The sequence below is a fragment of the Heterodontus francisci genome, chromosome 34, assembly GCF_036365525.1.
Source record: "Heterodontus francisci isolate sHetFra1 chromosome 34, sHetFra1.hap1, whole genome shotgun sequence".
Taxonomy (NCBI): domain Eukaryota; kingdom Metazoa; phylum Chordata; class Chondrichthyes; order Heterodontiformes; family Heterodontidae; genus Heterodontus; species Heterodontus francisci.
Window position 1 is genome coordinate 46486864 of NC_090404.1, and position 25556 is coordinate 46512419.

General features: G+C 47.4%; 12 non-coding genes across 12 annotated transcripts; all 12 read left to right on the top strand.

The window, feature by feature from the left end:
- The first annotated feature begins 1519 nt into the window (after positions 1-1519).
- On the top strand, positions 1520-1591 carry trnad-guc (transfer RNA aspartic acid (anticodon GUC)). Its single transcript has one exon. It is a non-coding gene; the product is annotated as a tRNA-Asp (tRNA).
- Positions 1592-3185: 1594 nt separating this feature from the next.
- trnad-guc (transfer RNA aspartic acid (anticodon GUC)) lies at positions 3186-3257 on the top strand. Its single transcript has one exon. It is a non-coding gene; the product is annotated as a tRNA-Asp (tRNA).
- Positions 3258-4849: 1592 nt separating this feature from the next.
- On the top strand, positions 4850-4921 carry trnad-guc (transfer RNA aspartic acid (anticodon GUC)). The gene has a single exon. It is a non-coding gene; the product is annotated as a tRNA-Asp (tRNA).
- A 3259-nt stretch (positions 4922-8180) lies between these two features.
- Positions 8181-8252, top strand: trnad-guc (transfer RNA aspartic acid (anticodon GUC)). The gene has a single exon. It is a non-coding gene; the product is annotated as a tRNA-Asp (tRNA).
- A 1592-nt stretch (positions 8253-9844) lies between these two features.
- trnad-guc (transfer RNA aspartic acid (anticodon GUC)) lies at positions 9845-9916 on the top strand. Its single transcript has one exon. It is a non-coding gene; the product is annotated as a tRNA-Asp (tRNA).
- Positions 9917-13175: 3259 nt separating this feature from the next.
- On the top strand, positions 13176-13247 carry trnad-guc (transfer RNA aspartic acid (anticodon GUC)). The gene has a single exon. It is a non-coding gene; the product is annotated as a tRNA-Asp (tRNA).
- Positions 13248-16503: 3256 nt separating this feature from the next.
- trnad-guc (transfer RNA aspartic acid (anticodon GUC)) lies at positions 16504-16575 on the top strand. The gene has a single exon. It is a non-coding gene; the product is annotated as a tRNA-Asp (tRNA).
- A 1592-nt stretch (positions 16576-18167) lies between these two features.
- trnad-guc (transfer RNA aspartic acid (anticodon GUC)) lies at positions 18168-18239 on the top strand. The gene has a single exon. It is a non-coding gene; the product is annotated as a tRNA-Asp (tRNA).
- A 1594-nt stretch (positions 18240-19833) lies between these two features.
- On the top strand, positions 19834-19905 carry trnad-guc (transfer RNA aspartic acid (anticodon GUC)). Its single transcript has one exon. It is a non-coding gene; the product is annotated as a tRNA-Asp (tRNA).
- Positions 19906-21498: 1593 nt separating this feature from the next.
- trnad-guc (transfer RNA aspartic acid (anticodon GUC)) lies at positions 21499-21570 on the top strand. Its single transcript has one exon. It is a non-coding gene; the product is annotated as a tRNA-Asp (tRNA).
- A 1592-nt stretch (positions 21571-23162) lies between these two features.
- On the top strand, positions 23163-23234 carry trnad-guc (transfer RNA aspartic acid (anticodon GUC)). Its single transcript has one exon. It is a non-coding gene; the product is annotated as a tRNA-Asp (tRNA).
- Positions 23235-24826: 1592 nt separating this feature from the next.
- Positions 24827-24898, top strand: trnad-guc (transfer RNA aspartic acid (anticodon GUC)). The gene has a single exon. It is a non-coding gene; the product is annotated as a tRNA-Asp (tRNA).
- The last annotated feature ends 658 nt before the right edge of the window (positions 24899-25556 follow it).

A 25556-nucleotide genomic window follows, 5' to 3' on the forward strand; every position in this document is an offset into this window, starting at 1 on the left:
ATGGAGACTCTCATCCACAACACGTACGCGGCCCGCCACCCGTTTTATCAAAACTATCAACAGCAAACATGTTCCACACATCCGCCTATCACAATCACCGCACAACATCCGCTCTTTTCTCATCAGACTGGCCACTTTCTCTTCTTTGCATTCACAAAGCGGCTCATTCAAAATGCACTAAACACATTTTCCTTGGCACATTTCATTGCTTCATTAAACCGCGACGCTTTCGAAAACCAACATGCTTTCTAAGCCACGACGCAACACATTTCACTACATCTTCCACACGGCAGCAACACCATTGCGTTCATAGTCTGACAGCAAAATGACCCTCTAGCAGCCACACACCACCACCTGTTCAAGGCAGATAGACAATCTGAGGAGGAAGGTCGCACACCTTGTACGCCATCAAACTTCAGCAAGGGCCACCTGGACGGAAAGAAGTGAAAGGTGGCAAAGGTTAATAACCTCGAATGGCTCAGTAACAAGCGCAACGAGACAAGGTGCTCAGAGGCACTGAAGAAAGTGTTGGGAATGCTACATGCCCAATACACATAGCCTGTGCGATCCCTTTGCAAGAGCTACTCAACGTATTCGAGTGATCAGCCCTCGGCCCTGATTATTTTTTTTAATTCCCTTGCAGCATCCTGCCATTCTCTCTTGAATGTTAACATTCAATCTGAAAGCACACGACTTTCAGTCAGCTCACACAACAATATGCTGCCTAAACTAATCCTTCTTTCCTTGTACGTCTGCTTCGAATGCGAATCACCTTATCTTCTTGTCCTCCGGTTAACCCTTCCCTCCTGCCACAAAAAAGCTTGCACGCTCAAAACAGTCCTTGTTTGGAACACCAAGATCAAAACTTCTTTGAGCACGATAGATCAACGCCCATCTTGCACTTTTGCACACCGTGTACCTGAAGTCATCCACGGCGAGCCCATGGTGCCAATCCTTCTCGATACCCACACGAAGGATTTCTTTCTAAAGTGTGGTGTCGGGAAAGGGGAAAAGAATAATGCAGCGTGGGCCAAAACATTGAACTCCAAATGTTTTGCATATCGTGCTTGCTTCTGTTGCAAAGCCAGGAAAAGAGAGAAAAACAAACAAGTAAAGAAAGAAAGAAACAAACAAACAAACAAGCAAAAAAAAATCATATGCGTTTCCTGCTTGACTGTAGTGGCCGATGATGTGCAATATCAAGCCCGCAAAAGTGCGAATCCGCCGTCCAGATCTCTGCAGCTGTCACAGGACTGAACTGGATGAAAGTGTTGAATGTATGCCATCACAGAGAGGAGGCAAATCACTGTGCGATGTAACATCAATGATGTGGGATGAGGGATAAAATTGAATTGATTGAGTCAAGAGCTTTAGCGGTGGTACTGCGTCGGCTGCCTGGCTCCAAAGTAGAAGCCGAAATGGTGATGGAAACGTGCCACCTCCAAGCTGACACAACATCTATGAAGCCCAAAGGTGGCTGGCAATCTCTGGCAAACTGTATAAAGTGTTTCTGTGTGCTTCCTCGTTAGTATAGTGGTGAGTATCCCCGCCTGTCACGCGGGAGACCGGGGTTCAATTCCCCGACGGGGAAGCGAGAGCGTTGCTGAGGCCACCCGAGAGCTGTTCGGGGGAACTTTTTGAATTCCAAATCGCTTTGCACTGCCGCATGGAGACTCTCATCCACAACACGTACGCGGCCCGCCACCCGTTTTATCAAAACTATCAACAGCAAACATGTTCCACACATCCGCCTATCACAATCACCGCACAACATCCGCTCTTTACTCATCAGACTGGCCACTTTCTCTTCTTTGCATTCACAAAGCGGCTCATTCAAAATGCACTAAACACATTTTCCTTGGCACATTTCATTGCTTCATTAAACCGCGACGCTTTCTACAACCAACATGCTTTATAAGCCACGACGCAACACATTTCACTACATCTTCCACACGGCAGCAACACCATTGCGTTCATAGTCTGACAGCAAAATGACCCTCTAGCAGCCACACACCACCACCTGTTCAAGGCAGATAGACAATCTGAGGAGGAAGGTCACACACCTTGTACGCCATCAAACTTCAGCAAGGGCCACCTGGACGGAAAGAAGTGAAAGGTGGCAAAGGTTAATAACCTCGAATGGCTCAGTAACAAGCGCAACGAGACAAGGTGCTCAGAGGCACTGAAGAAAGTGTTGGGAATGCTACATGCCCAATACACATAGCCTGTGCGATCCCTTTGCAAGAGCTACTCAACGTATTCGAGTGATCAGCCCTCGGCCCTGATTATTTTTTTTAATTCCCTTGCAGCATCCTGCCATTCTCTCTTGAATGTTAACATTCAATCTGAAAGCACACGACTTTCAGTCAGCTCACACAACAATATGCTGCCTAAACTAATCCTTCTTTCCTTGTACGTCTGCTTCGAATGCGAATCACCTTATCTTCTTGTCCTCCGGTTAACCCTTCCCTCCTGCCACAAAAAAGCTTGCACGCTCAAAACAGTCCTTGTTTGGAACACCAAGATCAAAACTTCTGTGAGCACGATAGATCAACGCCCATCTTGCACTTTTGCACACCGTGTACCTGAAGTCATCCACGGCGAGCCCATGGTGCCAATCCTTCTCGATACCCACACGAAGGATTTCTTTCTAAAGTGTGGTGTCGGGAAAGGGGAAAAGAATAATGCAGCGTGGGCCAAAACATTGAACTCCAAATATTTTGCATATCGTGCTTGCTTCTGTTGCAAAGCCAGGAAAAGAGAGAAAAACAAACAAGTAAAGAAAGAAAGAAACAAACAAACAAACAAGCAAAAAAAAATCATATGCGTTTCCTGCTTGCCTGTAGTGGCCGATGATGTGCAATATCAAGCCCGCAAAAGTGCGAATCCGCCGTCCAGATCTCTGCAGCTGTCACAGGACTGAACTGGATGAAAGTGTTGAATGTATGCCATCACAGAGAGGAGGCAAATCACTGTGCGATGTAACATCAATGATGTGGGATGAGGGATAAAATTGAATTGATTGAATCAAGAGCTTTAGCGGTGGTACTGCGTCGGCTGCCTGGCTCCAAAGTAGAAGCCGAAATGGTGATGGAAACGTGCCACCTCCAAGCTGACACAACATCTCTGAAGCCCAAAGGTGGCTGGCAATCTCGGGCAAACTGTATGAAGTGTTTCTCTGTGTTTCCTCGTTAGTATAGTGGTGAGTATCCCCGCCTGTCTCGCGGGCGACCGGGGTTCAATTCCCCGACGGGGAGGCGAGAGCGTTGCAGAGGCCACCCGAGAGCTGTTAAAGGGAGCTTTTTGAATTCCAAATCGCTTTGCACTGCCGCATGGAGACTCTCATCCACAACACGTACGCGGCCCGCCACCCGTTTTATCAAAATTATCAACAGCAAACATGTTCCACACATCCGCCTATCACAATCACCGCACAACATCCGCTCTTTACTCATCAGACTGGCCACTTTCTCTTCTTTGCATTCACAAAGCGGCTCATTCAAAATGCACTAAACACATTTTCCTTGGCACATTTCATTGCTTCATTAAACCGCGACGCTTTCTACAACCAACATGCTTTATAAGCCACGACGCAACACATTTCACTACATCTTCCACACGGCAGCAACACCATTGCGTTCATAGTCTGACAGCAAAATGACCCTCTAGCAGCCACACACCACCACCTGTTCAAGGCAGATAGACAATCTGAGGAGGAAGGTCACACACCTTGTACGCCATCAAACTTCAGCAAGGGCCACCTGGACGGAAAGAAGTGAAAGGTGGCAAAGGTTAATAACCTCGAATGGCTCAGTAACAAGCGCAACGAGACAAGGTGCTCAGAGGCACTGAAGAAAGTGTTGGGAATGCTACATGCCCAATACACATAGCCTGTGCGATCCCTTTGCAAGAGCTACTCAACGTATTCGAGTGATCAGCCCTCGGCCCTGATTATTTTTTTAATTCCCTTGCAGCATCCTGCCATTCTCTCTTGAATGTTAACATTCAATCTGAAAGCACACGACTTTCAGTCAGCTCACACAACAACATGCTGCCTGAACTAATCCTTCTTTCCTTGTACGTCTGCTTCGAATGCGAATCACCTTATCTTCTTGTCCTCTGGTTAACCCTTCCCTCCTGCCACAAAAAAGCTTTCTCGCTCAAAACAGTCCTTGTTTGGAACACCAAGATCAAAACTTCTGTGAGCACGATAGAACAACGCCCATCTTGCACTTTTGCACACCGTGTACCTGAAGTCATCCACGGCGAGCCCATGGTGCCAATCCTTCTCGATACCCACACGAAGGATTTCTTTCCAAAGTGTGGTGTCGGGAAAGGGGAAAAGAATAATGCAGCGTGGGCCAAAACATTGAACTCCAAATATTTTGCATATCGTGCTTGCTTCTGTTGCAAAGCCAGGAAAAGAGAGAAAAACAAACAAGTAAAGAAAGAAAGAAACAAACAAACAAACAAGCAAAAAAAATCATATGCGTTTCCTGCTTGCCTGTAGTGGCCGATGATGTGCAATATCAAGCCCGCAAAAGTGCGAATCCGCCGTCCAGATCTATGCAGCTGTCACAGGACTGAACTGGATGAAAGTGTTGAATGTATGCCATCACAGAGAGGAGGCAAATCACTGTGCGATGTAACATCAATGATCTGGGATGAGGGATAAAATTGAATTGATTGAATCAAGAGCTTTAGCGGTGGTACTGCGTCGGCTGCCTGGCTCCAAAGTAGAAGCCGAAATGGTGATGGAAACGTGCCACCTCCAAGCTGACACAACATCTCTGAAGCCCAAAGGTGGCTGGCAATCTCTGGCAAACTGTATGAAGTGTTTCTGTGTGTTTCCTCGTTAGTATAGTGGTGAGTATCCCCGCCTGTCTCGCGGGCGACCGGGGTTCAATTCCCCGACGGGGAGGCGAGAGCGTTGCTGAGGCCACCCGAGAGCTGTTAGAGGGAGCTTTTTGAATTCCAAATCGCTTTGCACTGCCGCATGGAGACTCTCATCCACAACACGTACGCGGCCCGCCACCCGTTTTATCAAAATTATCAACAGCAAACATGTTCCACACATCCGCCTATCACAATCACCGCACAACATCCGCTCTTTACTCATCAGACTGGCCACTTTCTCTTCTTTGCATTCACAAAGCGGCTCATTCAAAATGCACTAAACACATTTTCCTTGGCACATTTCATTGCTTCATTAAACCGCGACGCTTTCTACAACCAACATGCTTTATAAGCCACGACGCAACACATTTCACTACATCTTCCACACGGCAGCAACACCATTGCGTTCATAGTCTGACAGCAAAATGACCCTCTAGCAGCCACACACCACCACCTGTTCAAGGCAGGTAGACAATCTGAGGAGGAAGGTCACACACCTTGTACGCCATCAAACTTCAGCAAGGGCCACCTGGACGGAAAGAAGTGAAAGGTGGCAAAGGTTAATGCCCTCGAATGGCTCAGCAACAAGCGCAACGAGACAAGGTGCTCAGAGGCACTGAAGAAAGTGTTGGGAATGTTACATGCCCAATACACATAGCCTGTGCGATCCCTTTGCAAGAGCTACTCAACGTATTCGAGTGATCAGCCCTCGGCCCTGATTTCTTTTTTAATTCCCTTGCAGCATCCTGCCATTCTCTCTTGAATGTTAACATTCAATCTGAAAGCACACGACTTTCAGTCAGCTCACACAACAACATGCTGCCTAAACTAATCCTACTTTCCTTGCACGTCTGCTTCGAATGCGAATCACCTTATCTTCTTGTCCTCTGGTTAACCCTTCCCTCCTGCCACAAAAAAGCTAGTTCGCTCAAAACAGTCCTTGTTTGGAACACCAAGATCAAAACTTCTGTGAGCACGATAGAACAACGCCCATCTTGCACTTTTGCACACCGTGTACCTGAAGTCATCCACGGCGAGCCCATGGTGCCAATCCTTCTCGATACCCACACGAAGGATTTCTTTCTAAAGTGTGGTGTCGGGAAAGGGGAAAAGAATAATGCAGCGTGGGCCAAAACATTGAACTCCAAGTATTTTGCATATCGTGCTTGCTTCTGTTGCAAAGCCAGGAAAAGAGAGAAAAACAAACAAGTGAAGAAAGAAAGAAATAAACAAACAAACAAGTAAAAAAAAATCATATGCGTTTCCTGCTTGCCTGTAGTGGCCGATGATGTGCAATATCAAGCCCGCAAAAGTGCGAATCCGCCGTCCAGATCTCTGCAGCTGTCACAGGAGTGAACTGGATGAAAGTGTTGAATGTATGCCATCACAGAGAGGAGGCAAATCACTGTGCGATGTAACATCAATGATGTGGGATGAGGGATAAAATTGAATTGATTGAGTCAAGAGCTTTAGCGGTGGTACTGCGTCGGCTGCCTGGCTCCAAAGTAGAAGCCTAAATGGTGATGGAAGCGTGCCCCCTCCAAGCTGACACAACATCTATGAAGCCCAAAGGTGGACGGCAATCTCTGGCAAACTGTAGGATGGGTCTCTGTGTGCTTCCTCGTTAGTATAGTGGTGAGTATCCCCGCCTGTCACGCGGGAGACGGGGATTCAATTCCCCGACGGGGAGGCGTGAGCGTTGCTGAGGCCACCCGAGAGCTGTTAAGGGAAACTTTTTGAATTCCAAATCGCTTTGCACTGCCGCATGGAGACTCTCATCCACAACAGGTACGCGGCCCGCCACCCGTTTTATCAAAACTATCAACAGCAAACATGTTCCACACATCCGCCTATCACAATCACCGCACAACATCCGCTCTTTACTCATCAGACTGGCCACTTTCTCTTCTTTGCATTCACAAAGCGGCTCATTCAAAATGCACTAAACACATTTTTCTTGGCACATTTCATTGCTTCATTAAACCGCGACGCTTTCTACAACCAACATGCTTTATAAGCCACGACGCAACACATTTCACTACATCTTCCACACGGCAGCAACACCATTGCGTTCATAGTCTGACAGCAAAATGACCCTCTAGCAGCCACACACCACCACCTGTTCAAGGCAGATAGACAATCTGAGGAGGAAGGTCACACACCTTGTACGCCATCAAACTTCAGCAAGGGCCACCTGGACGGAAAGAAGTGAAAGGTGGCAAAGGTTAATAACCTCGAATGGCTCAGTAACAAGCGCAACGAGACAAGGTGCTCAGAGGCACTGAAGAAAGTGTTGGGAATGCTACATGCCCAATACACATAGCCTGTGCGATCCCTTTGCAAGAGCTACTCAACGTATTCGAGTGATCAGCCCTCGGCCCTGATTATTTTTTTTAATTCCCTTGCAGCATCCTGCCATTCTCTCTTGAATGTTAACATTCAATCTGAAAGCACACGACTTTCAGTCAGCTCACACAACAATATGCTGCCTAAACTAATCCTTCTTTCCTTGTACGTCTGCTTCGAATGCGAATCACCTTATCTTCTTGTCCTCCGGTTAACCCTTCCCTCCTGCCACAAAAAAGCTTGCACGCTCAAAACAGTCCTTGTTTGGAACACCAAGATCAAAACTTCTGTGAGCACGATAGATCAACGCCCATCTTGCACTTTTGCACACCGTGTACCTGAAGTCATCCACGGCGAGCCCATGGTGCCAATCCTTCTCGATACCCACACGAAGGATTTCTTTCTAAAGTGTGGTGTCGGGAAAGGGGAAAAGAATAATGCAGCGTGGGCCAAAACATTGAACTCCAAATATTTTGCATATCGTGCTTGCTTCTGTTGCAAAGCCAGGAAAAGAGAGAAAAACAAACAAGTAAAGAAAGAAAGAAACAAACAAACAAACAAGCAAAAAAAAATCATATGCGTTTCCTGCTTGCCTGTAGTGGCCGATGATGTGCAATATCAAGCCCGCAAAAGTGCGAATCCGCCGTCCAGATCTCTGCAGCTGTCACAGGACTGAACTGGATGAAAGTGTTGAATGTATGCCATCACAGAGAGGAGGCAAATCACTGTGCGATGTAACATCAATGATGTGGGATGAGGGATAAAATTGAATTGATTGAATCAAGAGCTTTAGCGGTGGTACTGCGTCGGCTGCCTGGCTCCAAAGTAGAAGCCGAAATGGTGATGGAAACGTGCCACCTCCAAGCTGACACAACATCTCTGAAGCCCAAAGGTGGCTGGCAATCTCGGGCAAACTGTATGAAGTGTTTCTCTGTGTTTCCTCGTTAGTATAGTGGTGAGTATCCCCGCCTGTCTCGCGGGCGACCGGGGTTCAATTCCCCGACGGGGAGGCGAGAGCGTTGCAGAGGCCACCCGAGAGCTGTTAAAGGGAGCTTTTTGAATTCCAAATCGCTTTGCACTGCCGCATGGAGACTCTCATCCACAACACGTACGCGGCCCGCCACCCGTTTTATCAAAATTATCAACAGCAAACATGTTCCACACATCCGCCTATCACAATCACCGCACAACATCCGCTCTTTACTCATCAGACTGGCCACTTTCTCTTCTTTGCATTCACAAAGCGGCTCATTCAAAATGCACTAAACACATTTTCCTTGGCACATTTCATTGCTTCATTAAACCGCGACGCTTTCTACAACCAACATGCTTTATAAGCCACGACGCAACACATTTCACTACATCTTCCACACGGCAGCAACACCATTGCGTTCATAGTCTGACAGCAAAATGACCCTCTAGCAGCCACACACCACCACCTGTTCAAGGCAGGTAGACAATCTGAGGAGGAAGGTCACACACCTTGTACGCCATCAAACTTCAGCAAGGGCCACCTGGACGGAAAGAAGTGAAAGGTGGCAAAGGTTAATAACCTCGAATGGCTCAGTAACAAGCGCAACGAGACAAGGTGCTCAGAGGCACTGAAGAAAGTGTTGGGAATGCTACATGCCCAATACACATAGCCTGTGCGATCCCTTTGCAAGAGCTACTCAACGTATTCGAGTGATCAGCCCTCGGCCCTGATTATTTTTTTAATTCCCTTGCAGCATCCTGCCATTCTCTCTTGAATGTTAACATTCAATCTGAAAGCACACGACTTTCAGTCAGCTCACACAACAACATGCTGCCTGAACTAATCCTTCTTTCCTTGTACGTCTGCTTCGAATGCGAATCACCTTATCTTCTTGTCCTCTGGTTAACCCTTCCCTCCTGCCACAAAAAAGCTTTCTCGCTCAAAACAGTCCTTGTTTGGAACACCAAGATCAAAACTTCTGTGAGCACGATAGAACAACGCCCATCTTGCACTTTTGCACACCGTGTACCTGAAGTCATCCACGGCGAGCCCATGGTGCCAATCCTTCTCGATACCCACACGAAGGATTTCTTTCTAAAGTGTGGTGTCGGGAAAGGGGAAAAGAATAATGCAGCGTGGGCCAAAACATTGAACTCCAAATATTTTGCATATCGTGCTTGCTTCTGTTGCAAAGCCAGGAAAAGAGAGAAAAACAAACAAGTAAAGAAAGAAAGAAACAAACAAACAAACAAGCAAAAAAAATCATATGCGTTTCCTGCTTGCCTGTAGTGGCCGATGATGTGCAATATCAAGCCCGCAAAAGTGCGAATCCGCCGTCCAGATCTATGCAGCTGTCACAGGACTGAACTGGATGAAAGTGTTGAATGTATGCCATCACAGAGAGGAGGCAAATCACTGTGCGATGTAACATCAATGATCTGGGATGAGGGATAAAATTGAATTGATTGAATCAAGAGCTTTAGCGGTGGTACTGCGTCGGCTGCCTGGCTCCAAAGTAGAAGCCGAAATGGTGATGGAAACGTGCCACCTCCAAGCTGACACAACATCTCTGAAGCCCAAAGGTGGCTGGCAATCTCTGGCAAACTGTATGAAGTGTTTCTGTGTGTTTCCTCGTTAGTATAGTGGTGAGTATCCCCGCCTGTCTCGCGGGCGACCGGGGTTCAATTCCCCGACGGGGAGGCGAGAGCGTTGCTGAGGCCACCCGAGAGCTGTTAGAGGGAGCTTTTTGAATTCCAAATCGCTTTGCACTGCCGCATGGAGACTCTCATCCACAACACGTACGCGGCCCGCCACCCGTTTTATCAAAATTATCAACAGCAAACATGTTCCACACATCCGCCTATCACAATCACCGCACAACATCCGCTCTTTACTCATCAGACTGGCCACTTTCTCTTCTTTGCATTCACAAAGCGGCTCATTCAAAATGCACTAAACACATTTTCCTTGGCACATTTCATTGCTTCATTAAACCGCGACGCTTTCTACAACCAACATGCTTTATAAGCCACGACGCAACACATTTCACTACATCTTCCACACGGCAGCAACACCATTGCGTTCATAGTCTGACAGCAAAATGACCCTCTAGCAGCCACACACCACCACCTGTTCAAGGCAGGTAGACAATCTGAGGAGGAAGGTCACACACCTTGTACGCCATCAAACTTCAGCAAGGGCCACCTGGACGGAAAGAAGTGAAAGGTGGCAAAGGTTAATGCCCTCGAATGGCTCAGCAACAAGCGCAACGAGACAAGGTGCTCAGAGGCACTGAAGAAAGTGTTGGGAATGTTACATGCCCAATACACATAGCCTGTGCGATCCCTTTGCAAGAGCTACTCAACGTATTCGAGTGATCAGCCCTCGGCCCTGATTTCTTTTTTAATTCCCTTGCAGCATCCTGCCATTCTCTCTTGAATGTTAACATTCAATCTGAAAGCACACGACTTTCAGTCAGCTCACACAACAACATGCTGCCTAAACTAATCCAACTTTCCTTGCACGTCTGCTTCGAATGCGAATCACCTTATCTTCTTGTCCTCTGGTTAACCCTTCCCTCCTGCCACAAAAAAGCTAGTTCGCTCAAAACAGTCCTTGTTTGGAACACCAAGATCAAAACTTCTGTGAGCACGATAGAACAACGCCCATCTTGCACTTTTGCACACCGTGTACCTGAAGTCATCCACGGCGAGCCCATGGTGCCAATCCTTCTCGATACCCACACGAAGGATTTCTTTCTAAAGTGTGGTGTCGGGAAAGGGGAAAAGAATAATGCAGCGTGGGCCAAAACATTGAACTCCAAGTATTTTGCATATCGTGCTTGCTTCTGTTGCAAAGCCAGGAAAAGAGAGAAAAACAAACAAGTGAAGAAAGAAAGAAATAAACAAACAAACAAGTAAAAAAAAATCATATGCGTTTCCTGCTTGCCTGTAGTGGCCGATGATGTGCAATATCAAGCCCGCAAAAGTGCGAATCCGCCGTCCAGATCTCTGCAGCTGTCACAGGAGTGAACTGGATGAAAGTGTTGAATGTATGCCATCACAGAGAGGAGGCAAATCACTGTGCGATGTAACATCAATGATGTGGGATGAGGGATAAAATTGAATTGATTGAGTCAAGAGCTTTAGCGGTGGTACTGCGTCGGCTGCCTGGCTCCAAAGTAGAAGCCTAAATGGTGATGGAAGCGTGCCCCCTCCAAGCTGACACAACATCTATGAAGCCCAAAGGTGGACGGCAATCTCTGGCAAACTGTAGGATGGGTCTCTGTGTGCTTCCTCGTTAGTATAGTGGTGAGTATCCCCGCCTGTCACGCGGGAGACGGGGATTCAATTCCCCGACGGGGAGGCGTGAGCGTTGCTGAGGCCACCCGAGAGCTGTTAAGGGAAACTTTTTGAATTCCAAATCGCTTTGCACTGCCGCATGGAGACTCTCATCCACAACAGGTACGCGGCCCGCCACCCGTTTTATCAAAACTATCAACAGCAAACATGTTCCACACATCCGCCTATCACAATCACCGCACAACATCCGCTCTTTACTCATCAGACTGGCCACTTTCTCTTCTTTGCATTCACAAAGCGGCTCATTCAAAATGCACTAAACACATTTTCCTTGGCACATTTCATTGCTTCATTAAACCGCGACGCTTTCTACAACCAACATGCTTTATAAGCCACGACGCAACACATTTCACTACATCTTTCACGCGGCAGCAACACCATTGCGTTCATAGTCTGACAGCAAAATGACCCTCTAGCAGCCACACACCACCACCTGTTCAAGGCAGATAGACAATCTGAGGAGGAAGGTCACACACCTTGTACGCCATCAAACTTCAGCAAGGGCCACCTGGACGGAAAGAAGTGAAAGGTGGCAAAGGTTAATAACCTCGAATGGCTCAGTAACAAGTGCAACGAGACAAGGTGCTCAGAGGCACTGAAGAAAGTGTTGGGAATGCTACATGCCCAATACACATAGCCTGTGCGATCCCTTTGCAAGAGCTACTCAACGTATTCGAGTGATCAGCCCTCGGCCCTGATTTTTTTTTTAATTCCCTTGCAGCATCCTGCCATTCTCTCTTGAATGTTAACATTCAATCTGAAAGCACACGACTTTTAGTCAGCTCACACAACAACATGCTGCCTAAACTAATCCTTCTTTCCTTGTACGTCTGCTTCGAATGCGAATCACCTTATCTTCTTGTCCTCTGGTTAACCCTTCCCTCCTGCCACAAAAAAAGCTTTCTCGCTCAAAACAGTCCTTGTTTGGAACACCAAGATCAAACCTTCTGTGAGCACGAGAGAACAACGCCCATCTTGCACTTTTGCACACCGTGTACCTGAAGTCATCCACGGCGAGCCCATGGTGCCAATCCTTCTCGATACCCACACGAAGGATTTCTTTCTAAAGTGTGGTGTCGGGAAAGGGGAAAAGAATAATGCAGCGTGGGCCAAAACATTGAACTCCAAGTATTTTGCATATCGTGCTTGCTTCTGTTGCAAAGCCAGGAAAAGAGAGAAAAACAAACAAGTAAAGAAAGAAAGAAACAAACAAGCAAACAAGCAAAAAAAAATCATATGCGTTTCCTGCTTGCCTGTAGTGGTTGATGATGTGCAATATCAAGCCCGCAAAAGTGCGAATCCGCCGTCCAGATCTCTGCAGCTGTCACAGGACTGAACTGGATGAAAGTGTTGAATGTATGCCATCACAGAGAGGAGGCAAATCACTGTGCGATGTAACATCAATGATGTGGGATGAGGGATAAAATTGAATTGATTGAGTCAAGAGCTTTAGCGGTGGTACTGCGTCGGCTGCCTGGCTCCAAAGTAGAAGCCTAAATGGTGATGGAAGCGTGCCCCCTCCAAGCTGACACAACATCTATGAAGCCCAAAGGTGGCTGGCAATCTCTGGCAAACTGTAGGGTGGGTCTCTGTGTGCTTCCTCGTTAGTATAGTGGTGAGTATCCCCGCCTGTCACGCGGGAGACCGGGATTCAATTCCCCGACGGGGAGGCGTGAGCGTTGCTGAGGCCACCCGAGAGCTGTTCAGGGAAACTTTTTGAATTCCAAATCGCTTTGCACTGCCGCATGGAGACTCTCATCCACAACACGTACGCGGCCCGCCACCCGTTTTATCAAAATTATCAACAGCAAACATGTTCCACACATCCGCCTATCACAATCACCGCACAACATCCGCTCTTTACTCATCAGAGTGGCCACTTTCTCTTCTTTGCATTCACAAAGCGGCTCATTCAAAATGCACTAAACACATTTTCCTTGGCACATTTCATTGCTTCATTAAACCGCGACGCTTTCTACAACCAAAATGCTTTATAAGCCACGACGCAACACATTTCACTACATCTTCCACACGGCAGCAACACCATTGCATTCATAGTCTGACAGCAAAATGACCCTCTTGCAGCCACACACCACCACCTGTTCAAGGCAGATAGACAATCTGAGGAGGAAGGTCACACACCTTGTACGCCATCAAACTTCAGCAAGGGCCACCTGGACGGAAAGAAGTGAAAGGTGGCAAAGGTTAATAACCTCGAATGGCTCAGTAACAAGCGCAACGAGACAAGGTGCTCAGAGGCACTGAAGAAAGTGTTGGGAATGCTCCATCCCAATACACATAGCCTGTGCGATCCCTTTGCAAGAGCGACTCAACGTATTCGAATGATCAGCCCTCGGCCCTGATTTCTTTTTTAATTCCCTTGCAGCATCCTGCCATTCTCTCTTGAATGTTAACATTCAATCTGAAAGCACATGACCTTCAGTCAGCTCACACAACAACATGCTGCCTAAACTAATCCTTCTTTCCTTGTACGTCTGCTTCGAATGCGAATCACCTTATCTTCTTGTCCTCTGGTTAACCCTTCCCTCCTGCCACAAAAAAGCTTGCTCGCTCAAAACAGTCCTTGTTTGGAACACCAAGATCAAAACTTCTGTGAGCACGATAGAACAACGCCCATCTTGCACTTTTGCACACCGTGGACCTGAAGTCATCCACGGCGAGCCCATGGTGCCAATCCTTCTCGATACCCACACGAAGGATTTCTTTCTAAAGTGTGGTGTCGGGAAAGGGGAAAAGAATAATGCAGCGTGGGCCAAAACATTGAACTCCAAGTATTTTGCATATCGTGCTTGCTTCTGTTGCAAAGCCAGGAAAAGAGAGAAAAACAAACAAGTAAAGAAAGAAAGAAACAAACAAACAAACAAGCAAAAAAAAATCATATGCATTTCCTGCTTGCCTGTAGTGGCCGATGATGTGCAATATCAAGCCCGCAAAAGTGCGAATCCGCCGTCCAGATCTCTGCAGCTGTCACAGGACTGAACTGGATGAAAGTGTTGAATGTATGCCATCACAGAGAGGAGGCAATTCACTGTGCGATGTAACATCAATGATGTGGGATGAGGGATAAAATTGAATTGATTGAGTCAAGAGCTTTAGCGGTGGTACTGCGTCGGCTGCCTGGCTCCAAAGTAGAAGCCTAAATGGTGATGGAAGCGTGCCCCCTCCAAGCTGACACAACATCTATGAAGCCCAAAGGTGGCTGGCAATCTCTGGCAAACTGTAGGGTGCGTCTTTGTGTGCTTCCTCGTTAGTATAGTGGTGAGTATCCCCACTTGTCAGGCGGGAGACCGGGGTTCAATTCCCCGACGGGGAGGCGTGAGCGTTGCTGAGACTACCCGAGAGCTGGTCGGGGAAACTTTTTCAATTCCAAATCGCTTTGCACTGCCGCATGGAGACTCTCATCCACAACACGTACGCGGCCCGCCACCCGTTTTATCAAAACTATCAGCAGCAAACATGTTCCACACATCCGCCTATCACAATCACCGCACAACATCCGCTCTTTACTCATCAGACTGGCCACTTTCTCTTCTTTGCATTCACGAAGCGGCTCATTCAAAATGCACTAAACACATTTTCCTTGGCACATTTCATTGCTTCATTAAACCGCGACGCTTTCTACAACCAACATGCTTAATAAGCCACGACGCAACACATTACACTACATCTTTCACGCGGCAGCAACACCATTGCGTTCATAGTCTGACAGCAAAATGACCCTCTAGCAGCCACACACCACCACCTGTTCAAGGCAGATAGACAATCTGAGGAGGAAGGTCACACACCTTGTACGCCATCAAACTTCAGCAAGGGCCACCTGGACGGAAAGAAGTGAAAGGTGGCAAAGGTTAATAACCTCGAATGGCTCAGTAACAAGCGCAACGAGACAAGGTGCTCAGAGGCACTGAAGAAAGTGTTGGGAATGCTACATGCCCAATACACATAGCCTGTGCGATCCCTTTGCAAGAGCTACTCAACGTATTCGAGTGATCAGCCTCGGCCCTGATTTTTTTTTTTAATTCCCTTGCAGCATCCTGCCATTCTCTCTTGAATGTTAACATTCAATCTGAAAGCACACGACTTTCAGTCAGCTCACACAACAACATGCTGCCTGAACTAATCCTTCTTTCCTTGTACGTCTGCTTGGAATGCGAATCACCTTATCTTCTTGTCCTCTGGTTAACCCTTCCCTCCTGCCACAAAAAAGCTTTCTCGCTCAAAACAGTCCTTGTTTGGAACACCAAGATCAAAACTTCTGTGAGCACGATAGAACAACGCCCATCTTGCACTTTTGCACACCGTGTACCTGAAGTCATCCACGGCGAGCCCATGGTGCCAATCCTTCTCGATACCCACACGAAGGATTTCTTTCTAAAGTGTGGTGTCGGGAAAGGGGAAAAGAATAATGCAGCGTGGGCCAAAACATTGAACTCCAAATATTTTGCATATCGTGCTTGCTTCTGTTGCAAAGCCAGGAAAAGAGAGAAAAACAAACAAATAAAGAAAGAAAGAAACAAACAAACAAACAAGCAAAAAAAATCATATGCGTTTCCTGCTTGCCTGTAGTGGCCGATGATGTGCAATATCAAGCCCGCAAAAGTGCGAATCCGCCGTCCAGATCTCTGCAGCTGTCACAGGACTGAACTGGATGAAAGTGTTGAATGTATGCCATCACAGAGAGGAGGCAAATCACTGTGCGATGTAACATCAATGATCTGGGATGAGGGATAAAATTGAATTGATTGAGTCAAGAGCTTGAGCGGTGGTACTGCGTCGGCTGCCTGGCTCCAAAGCAGAAGCCTAAATGGTGATGGAAACGTGCCCCCTCCAAGCTGACACTACATCGATGAAGCCCAAAGGTGGCTGGCAATCTCTGGCAAACTGTAGGAAGCCTTTCTGTGTGCTTCCTCGTTAGTATAGTGGTGAGTATCCCCGCCTGTCACGCGGGAGACCGGGGTTCAATTCCCCGACGGGGAGGCGTGAGCGTTGCTGAGGCCACCCGAGAGCTGGTCGGGGAAACTGTTTGAATTCCAAATCGCTTTGCACTGCCGCATGGAGACTCTCATCCACAACACGTACGCGGCCCGCCACCCGTTTTATCAAAACTATCAACAGCAAACATGTTCCACACATCCGCCTATCACAATCACCGCACAACATCCGCTCTTTACTCATCAGAGTGGCCACTTTCTCTTCTTTGCATTCACAAAGCGGCTCATTCAAAATGCACTGAACACATTTTCCTTGGCACATTTCATTGCTTCATTAAACCGCGACGCTTTCTACAACCAACATGCTTTATAAGCCACGACGCAACACATTTCACTACATCTTTCACGCGGCAGCAACACCATTGCATTCATAGTCTGACAGCAAAATGACCCTCTAGCAGCCACACACCACCACCTGTTCAAGGCAGATAGACAATCTGAGGAGGAAGGTCACACACCTTGTACGCCATCAAACTTCAGCAAGGGCCACCTGGACGGAAAGAAGTGAAAGGTGGCAAAGGTTAATAACCTCGAATGGCTCAGTAACAAGCGCAACGAGACAAGGTGCTCAAAGGCACTGAAGAAAGTGTTGGGAATGCTACATGCCCAATACACATAGCCTGTGCGATCCCTTTGCAAGAGCTACTCAACGTATTCGAGTGATCAGCCTCGGCCCTGATTTTTTTTTTAATTCCCTTGCAGCATCCTGCCATTCTCTCTTGAATGTTAACATTCAATCTGAAAGCACACGACTTTCAGTCAGCTCACACAACAACATGCTGCCTAAACTAATCCTTCTTTCCTTGTACGTCTGCTTCGAATGCGAATCACCTTATCTTCTTGTCCTCTGGTTAACCATTCCCTCCTGCCACAAAAAAGCTTGCTCGCTCAAAACAGTGTTTGTTTGGAACACCAAGATCAAAACTTCTGTGAGCACGATAGAACAACGCCCATCTTGCACTTTTGCACACCGTGTACCTGAAGTCATCCACGGCGAGCCCATGGTGCCAATCCTTCTCGATACCCACACGAAGGATTTCTTTCTAAAGTGTGGTGTCGGGAAAGGGGAAAAGAATAATGCAGCGTGGGCCAAAACATTGAACTCCAAGTATTTTGCATATCGTGCTTGCTTCTGTTGCAAAGCCAGGAAAAGAGAGAAAAACAAACAAGTAAAGAAAGAAAGAAAGAAACAAACAAACAAGCAAAAAAAAATCATATGCATTTCCTGCTTGCCTGTAGTGGCCGATGATGTGCAATATCAAGCCCGCAAAAGTGCGAATCCGCCGTCCAGATCTCTGCAGCTGTCACAGGACTGAACTGGATGAAAGTGTTGAATGTATGCCATCACAGAGAGGAGGCAAATCACTGTGCGATGTAACATCAATGATGTGGGATGAGGGATAAAATTGAATTGATTGAGTCAAGAGCTTTAGCGGTGGTACTGCGTCGGCTGCCTGGCTCCAAAGTAGAAGCCTAAATGGTGATGGAAGCGTGCCCCCTCCAAGCTGACACAACATCTATGAAGCCCAAAGGTGGCTGGCAATCTCTGGCAAACTGTAGGGTGCGTTTCTGTGTGCTTCCTCGTTAGTATAGTGGTGAGTATCCCCGCCTGTCACGCGGGAGACCGGGGTTCAATTCCCCGACGGGGAGGCGTGAGCGTTGCTGAGACTACCCGAGAGCTGGTCGGGGAAACTTTTTGAATTCCAAATCGCTTTGCACTGCCGCATGGAGACTCTCATCCACAACACGTACGCGGCCCGCCACCCGTTTTATCAAAACTATCAGCAGCAAACATGTTCCACACATCCGCCTATCACAATCACCGCACAACATCCGCTCTTTACTCATCAGACTGGCCACTTTCTCTTCTTTGCATTCACGAAGCGGCTCATTCAAAATGCACTAAACACATTTTCCTTGGCACATTTCATTGCTTCATTAAACCGCGACGCTTTCTACAACCAACATGCTTAATAAGCCACGACGCAACACATTACACTACATCTTTCACGCGGCAGCAACACCATTGCGTTCATAGTCTGACAGCAAAATGACCCTCTAGCAGCCACACACCACCACCTGTTCAAGGCAGATAGACAATCTGAGGAGGAAGGTCACACACCTTGTACGCCATCAAACTTCAGCAAGGGCCACCTGGACGGAAAGAAGTGAAAGGTGGCAAAGGTTAATAACCTCGAATGGCTCAGTAACAAGCGCAACGAGACAAGGTGCTCAGAGGCACTGAAGAAAGTGTTGGGAATGCTACATGCCCAATACACATAGCCTGTGCGATCCCTTTGCAAGAGCTACTCAACGTATTCGAGTGATCAGCCTCGGCCCTGATTTTTTTTTTAAATTCCCTTGCAGCATCCTGCCATTCTCTCTTGAATGTTAACATTCAATCTGAAAGCACACGACTTTCAGTCAGCTCACACAACAACATGCTGCCTGAACTAATCCTTCTTTCCTTGTACGTCTGCTTCGAATGCGAATCACCTTATCTTCTTGTCCTCTGGTTAACCCTTCCCTCCTGCCACAAAAAAAGCTTTCTCGCTCAAAACAGTCCTTGTTTGGAACACCAAGATCAAAACTTCTGTGAGCACGATAGAACAACGCCCATCTTGCACTTTTGCACACCGTGTACCTGAAGTCATCCACGGCGAGCCCATGGTGCCAATCCTTCTCGATACCCACACGAAGGATTTCTTTCTAAAGTGTGGTGTCGGGAAAGGGGAAAAGAATAATGCAGCGTGGGCCAAAACATTGAACTCCAAGTATTTTGCATATCGTGCTTGCTTCTGTTGCAAAGCCAGGAAAAGAGAGAAAAACAAACAAGTGAAGAAAGAAAGAAAGAAACAAACAAACAAGTAAAAAAAAATCATATGCGTTTCCTGCTTGCCTGTAGTGGCCGATGATGTGCAATATCAAGCCCGCAAAAGTGCGAATCCGCCGTCCAGATCTCTGCAGCTGTCACAGGAGTGAACTGGATGAAAGTGTTGAATGTATGCCATCACAGAGAGGAGGCAAATCACTGTGCGATGTAACATCAATGATGTGGGATGAGGGATAAAATTGAATTGATTGAGTCAAGAGCTTTAGCGGTGGTACTGCGTCGGCTGCCTGGCTCCAAAGTAGAAGCCTAAATGGTGATGGAAGCGTGCCCCCTCCAAGCTGACACAACATCTATGAAGCCCAAAGGTGGACGGCAATCTCTGGCAAACTGTAGGATGGGTCTCTGTGTGCTTCCTCGTTAGTATAGTGGTGAGTATCCCCGCCTGTCACGCGGGAGACCGGGATTCAATTCCCCGACGGGGAGGCGTGAGCGTTGCTGAGGCCACCCGAGAGCTGTTCAGGGAAACTTTTTGAATTCCAAATCGCTTTGCACTGCCGCATGGAGACTCTCATCCACAACACGTACGCGGCCCGCCACCCGTTTTATCAAAATTATCAACAGCAAACATGTTCCACACATCCGCCTATCACAATCACCGCACAACATCCGCTCTTTACTCATCAGAGTGGCCACTTTCTCTTCTTTGCATTCACAAAGCGGCTCATTCAAAATGCACTAAACACATTTTCCTTGGCACATTTCATTGCTTCATTAAACCGCGACGCTTTCTACAACCAAAATGCTTTATAAGCCACGACGCAACACATTTCACTACATCTTCCACACGGCAGCAACACCATTGCATTCATAGTCTGACAGCAAAATGACCCTCTTGCAGCCACACACCACCACCTGTTCAAGGCAGATAGACAATCTGAGGAGGAAGGTCACACACCTTGTACGCCATCAAACTTCAGCAAGGGCCACCTGGACGGAAAGAAGTGAAAGGTGGCAAAGGTTAATAACCTCGAATGGCTCAGTAACAAGCGCAACGAGACAAGGTGCTCAGAGGCACTGAAGAAAGTGTTGGGAATGCTACATGCCCAATACACATAGCCTGTGCGATCCCTTTGCAAGAGCGACTCAACGTATTCGAATGATCAGCCCTCGGCCCTGATTTCTTTTTTAATTCCCTTGCAGCATCCTGCCATTCTCTCTTGAATGTTAACATTCAATCTGAAAGCACACGACCTTCAGTCAGCTCACACAACAACATGCTGCCTAAACTAATCCTTCTTTCCTTGTACGTCTGCTTCGAATGCGAATCACCTTATCTTCTTGTCCTCTGGTTAACCCTTCCCTCCTGCCACAAAAAAGCTTGCTCGCTCAAAACAGTCCTTGTTTGGAACACCAAGATCAAAACTTCTGTGAGCACGATAGAACAACGCCCATCTTGCACTTTTGCACACCGTGTACCTGAAGTCATCCACGGCGAGCCCATGGTGCCAATCCTTCTCGATACCCACACGAAGGATTTCTTTCTAAAGTGTGGTGTCGGGAAAGGGGAAAAGAATAATGCAGCGTGGGCCAAAACATTGAACTCCAAGTATTTTGCATATCGTGCTTGCTTCTGTTGCAAAGCCAGGAAAAGAGAGAAAAACAAACAAGTAAAGAAAGAAAGAAAGAAACAAACAAACAAGCAAAAAAAAATCATATGCATTTCCTGCTTGCCTGTAGTGGCCGATGATGTGCAATATCAAGCCCGCAAAAGTGCGAATCCGCCGTCCAGATCTCTGCAGCTGTCACAGGACTGAACTGGATGAAAGTGTTGAATGTATGCCATCACAGAGAGGAGGCAAATCACTGTGCGATGTAACATCAATGATGTGGGATGAGGGATAAAATTGAATTGATTGAGTCAAGAGCTTTAGCGGTGGTACTGCGTCGGCTGCCTGGCTCCAAAGTAGAAGCCTAAATGGTGATGGAAGCGTGCCCCCTCCAAGCTGACACAACATCTATGAAGCCCAAAGGTGGCTGGCAATCTCTGGCAAACTGTAGGGTGCGTCTCTGTGTGCTTCCTCGTTAGTATAGTGGTGAGTATCCCCGCATGTCACGCGGGAGACCGGGGTTCAATTCCCCGACGGGGAGGCGTGAGCGTTGCTGAGACTACCCGAGAGCTGGTCGGGGAAACTTTTTGAATTCCAAATCGCTTTGCACTGCCGCATGGAGACTCTCATCCACAACACGTACGCGGCCCGCCACCCGTTTTATCAAAACTATCAGCAGCAAACATGTTCCACACATCCGCCTATCACAATCACCGCACAACATCCGCTCTTTACTCATCAGACTGGCCACTTTCTCTTCTTTGCATTCACGAAGCGGCTCATTCAAAATGCACTAAACACATTTTCCTTGGCACATTTCATTGCTTCATTAAACCGCGACGCTTTCTACAACCAACATGCTTAATAAGCCACGACGCAACACATTACACTACATCTTTCACGCGGCAGCAACACCATTGCGTTCATAGTCTGACAGCAAAATGACCCTCTAGCAGCCACACACCACCACCTGTTCAAGGCAGATAGACAATCTGAGGAGGAAGGTCACACACCTTGTACGCCATCAAACTTCAGCAAGGGCCACCTGGACGGAAAGAAGTGAAAGGTGGCAAAGGTTAATAACCTCGAATGGCTCAGTAACAAGCGCAACGAGACAAGGTGCTCAGAGGCACTGAAGAAAGTGTTGGGAATGCTACATGCCCAATACACATAGCCTGTGCGATCCCTTTGCAAGAGCTACTCAACGTATTCGAGTGATCAGCCTCGGCCCTGATTTTTTTTTTTAATTCCCTTGCAGCATCCTGCCATTCTCTCTTGAATGTTAACATTCAATCTGAAAGCACACGACTTTCAGTCAGCTCACACAACAACATGCTGCCTGAACTAATCCTTCTTTCCTTGTACGTCTGCTTCGAATGCGAATCACCTTATCTTCTTGTCCTCTGGTTAACCCTTCCCTCCTGCCACAAAAAAGCTTTCTCGCTCAAAACAGTCCTTGTTTGGAACACCAAGATCAAAACTTCTGTGAGCACGATAGAACAACGCCCATCTTGCACTTTTGCACACCGTGTACCTGAAGTCATCCACGGCGAGCCCATGGTGCCAATCCTTCTCGATACCCACACGAAGGATTTCTTTCTAAAGTGTGGTGTCGGGAAAGGGGAAAAGAATAATGCAGCGTGGGCCAAAACATTGAACTCCAAATATTTTGCATATCGTGCTTGCTTCTGTTGCAAAGCCAGGAAAAGAGAGAAAAACAAACAAATAAAGAAAGAAAGAAACAAACAAACAAACAAGCAAAAAAAATCATATGCGTTTCCTGCTTGCCTGTAGTGGCCGATGATGTGCAATATCAAGCCCGCAAAAGTGCGAATCCGCCGTCCAGATCTCTGCAGCTGTCACAGGACTGAACTGGATGAAAGTGTTGAATGTATGCCATCACAGAGAGGAGGCAAATCACTGTGCGATGTAACATCAATGATCTGGGATGAGGGATAAAATTGAATTGATTGAGTCAAGAGCTTGAGCGGTGGTACTGCGTCGGCTGCCTGGCTCCAAAGCAGAAGCCTAAATGGTGATGGAAACGTGCCCCCTCCAAGCTGACACTACATCGATGAAGCCCAAAGGTGGCTGGCAATCTCTGGCAAACTGTAGGAAGCATTTCTGTGTGCTTCCTCGTTAGTATAGTGGTGAGTATCCCCGCCTGTCACGCGGGAGACCGGGGTTCAATTCCCCGACGGGGAGGCGTGAGCGTTGCTGAGGCCACCCGAGAGCTGGTCGGGGAAACTGTTTGAATTCCAAATCGCTTTGCACTGCCGCATGGAGACTCTCATCCACAACACGTACGCGGCCCGCCACCCGTTTTATCAAAACTATCAACAGCAAACATGTTCCACACATCCGCCTATCACAATCACCGCACAACATCCGCTCTTTACTCATCAGAGTGGCCACTTTCTCTTCTTTGCATTCACAAAGCGGCTCATTCAAAATGCACTGAACACATTTTCCTTGGCACATTTCATTGCTTCATTAAACCGCGACGCTTTCTACAACCAACATGCTTTATAAGCCACGACGCAACACATTTCACTACATCTTTCACGCGGCAGCAACACCATTGCGTTCATAGTCTGACAGCAAAATGACCCTCTAGCAGCCACACACCACCACCTGTTCAAGGCAGATAGACAATCTGAGGAGGAAGGTCACACACCTTGTACGCCATCAAACTTCAGCAAGGGCCACCTGGACGGAAAGAAGTGAAAGGTGGCAAAGGTTAATAACCTCGAATGGCTCAGTAACAAGCGCAACGAGACAAGGTGCTCAGAGGCACTGAAGAAAGTGTTGGGAATGCTACATGCCCAATACACATAGCCTGTGCGATCCCTTTGCAAGAGCTACTCAACGTATTCGAGTGATCAGCCTCGGCCCTGATTTTTTTTTTAATTCCCTTGCAGCATCCTGCCATTCTCTCTTGAATGTTAACATTCAATCTGAAAGCACACGACTTTCAGTCAGCTCACACAACAACATGCTGCCTAAACTAATCCTTCTTTCCTTGTACGTCTGCTTCGAATGCGAATCACCTTATCTTCTTGTCCTCTGGTTAACCATTCCCTCCTGCCACAAAAAAGCTTGCTCGCTCAAAACAGTGTTTGTTTGGAACACCAAGATCAAAACTTCTGTGAGCACGATAGAACAACGCCCATCTTGCACTTTTGCACACCGTGTACCTGAAGTCATCCACGGCGAGCCCATGGTGCCAATCCTTCTCGATACCCACACGAAGGATTTCTTTCTAAAGTGTGGTGTCGGGAAAGGGGAAAAGAATAATGCAGCGTGGGCCAAAACATTGAACTCCAAGTATTTTGCATATCGTGCTTGCTTCTGTTGCAAAGCCAGGAAAAGAGAGAAAAACAAACAAGTAAAGAAAGAAAGAAAGAAACAAACAAACAAGCAAAAAAAAATCATATGCATTTCCTGCTTGCCTGTAGTGGCCGATGATGTGCAATATCAAGCCCGCAAAAGTGCGAATCCGCCGTCCAGATCTCTGCAGCTGTCACAGGACTGAACTGGATGAAAGTGTTGAATGTATGCCATCACAGAGAGGAGGCAAATCACTGTGCGATGTAACATCAATGATGTGGGATGAGGGATAAAATTGAATTGATTGAGTCAAGAGCTTTAGCGGTGGTACTGCGTCGGCTGCCTGGCTCCAAAGTAGAAGCCTAAATGGTGATGGAAGCGTGCCCCCTCCAAGCTGACACAACATCTATGAAGCACAAAGGTGGCTGGCAATCTCTGGCAAACTGTAGGGTGCGTTTCTGTGTGCTTCCTCGTTAGTATAGTGGTGAGTATCCCCGCCTGTCACGCGGGAGACCGGGGTTCAATTCCCCGACGGGGAGGCGTGAGCGTTGCTGAGACTACCCGAGAGCTGGTCGGGGAAACTTTTTGAATTCCAAATCGCTTTGCACTGCCGCATGGAGACTCTCATCCACAACACGTACGCGGCCCGCCACCCGTTTTATCAAAACTATCAGCAGCAAACATGTTCCACACATCCGCCTATCACAATCACCGCACAACATCCGCTCTTTACTCATCAGACTGGCCACTTTCTCTTCTTTGCATTCACGAAGCGGCTCATTCAAAATGCACTAAACACATTTTCCTTGGCACATTTCATTGCTTCATTAAACCGCGACGCTTTCTACAACCAACATGCTTAATAAGCCACGACGCAACACATTACACTACATCTTTCACGCGGCAGCAACACCATTGCGTTCATAGTCTGACAGCAAAATGACCCTCTAGCAGCCACACACCACCACCTGTTCAAGGCAGATAGACAATCTGAGGAGGAAGGTCACACACCTTGTACGCCATCAAACTTCAGCAAGGGCCACCTGGACGGAAAGAAGTGAAAGGTGGCAAAGGTTAATAACCTCGAATGGCTCAGTAACAAGCGCAACGAGACAAGGTGCTCAGAGGCACTGAAGAAAGTGTTGGGAATGCTACATGCCCAATACACATAGCCTGTGCGATCCCTTTGCAAGAGCT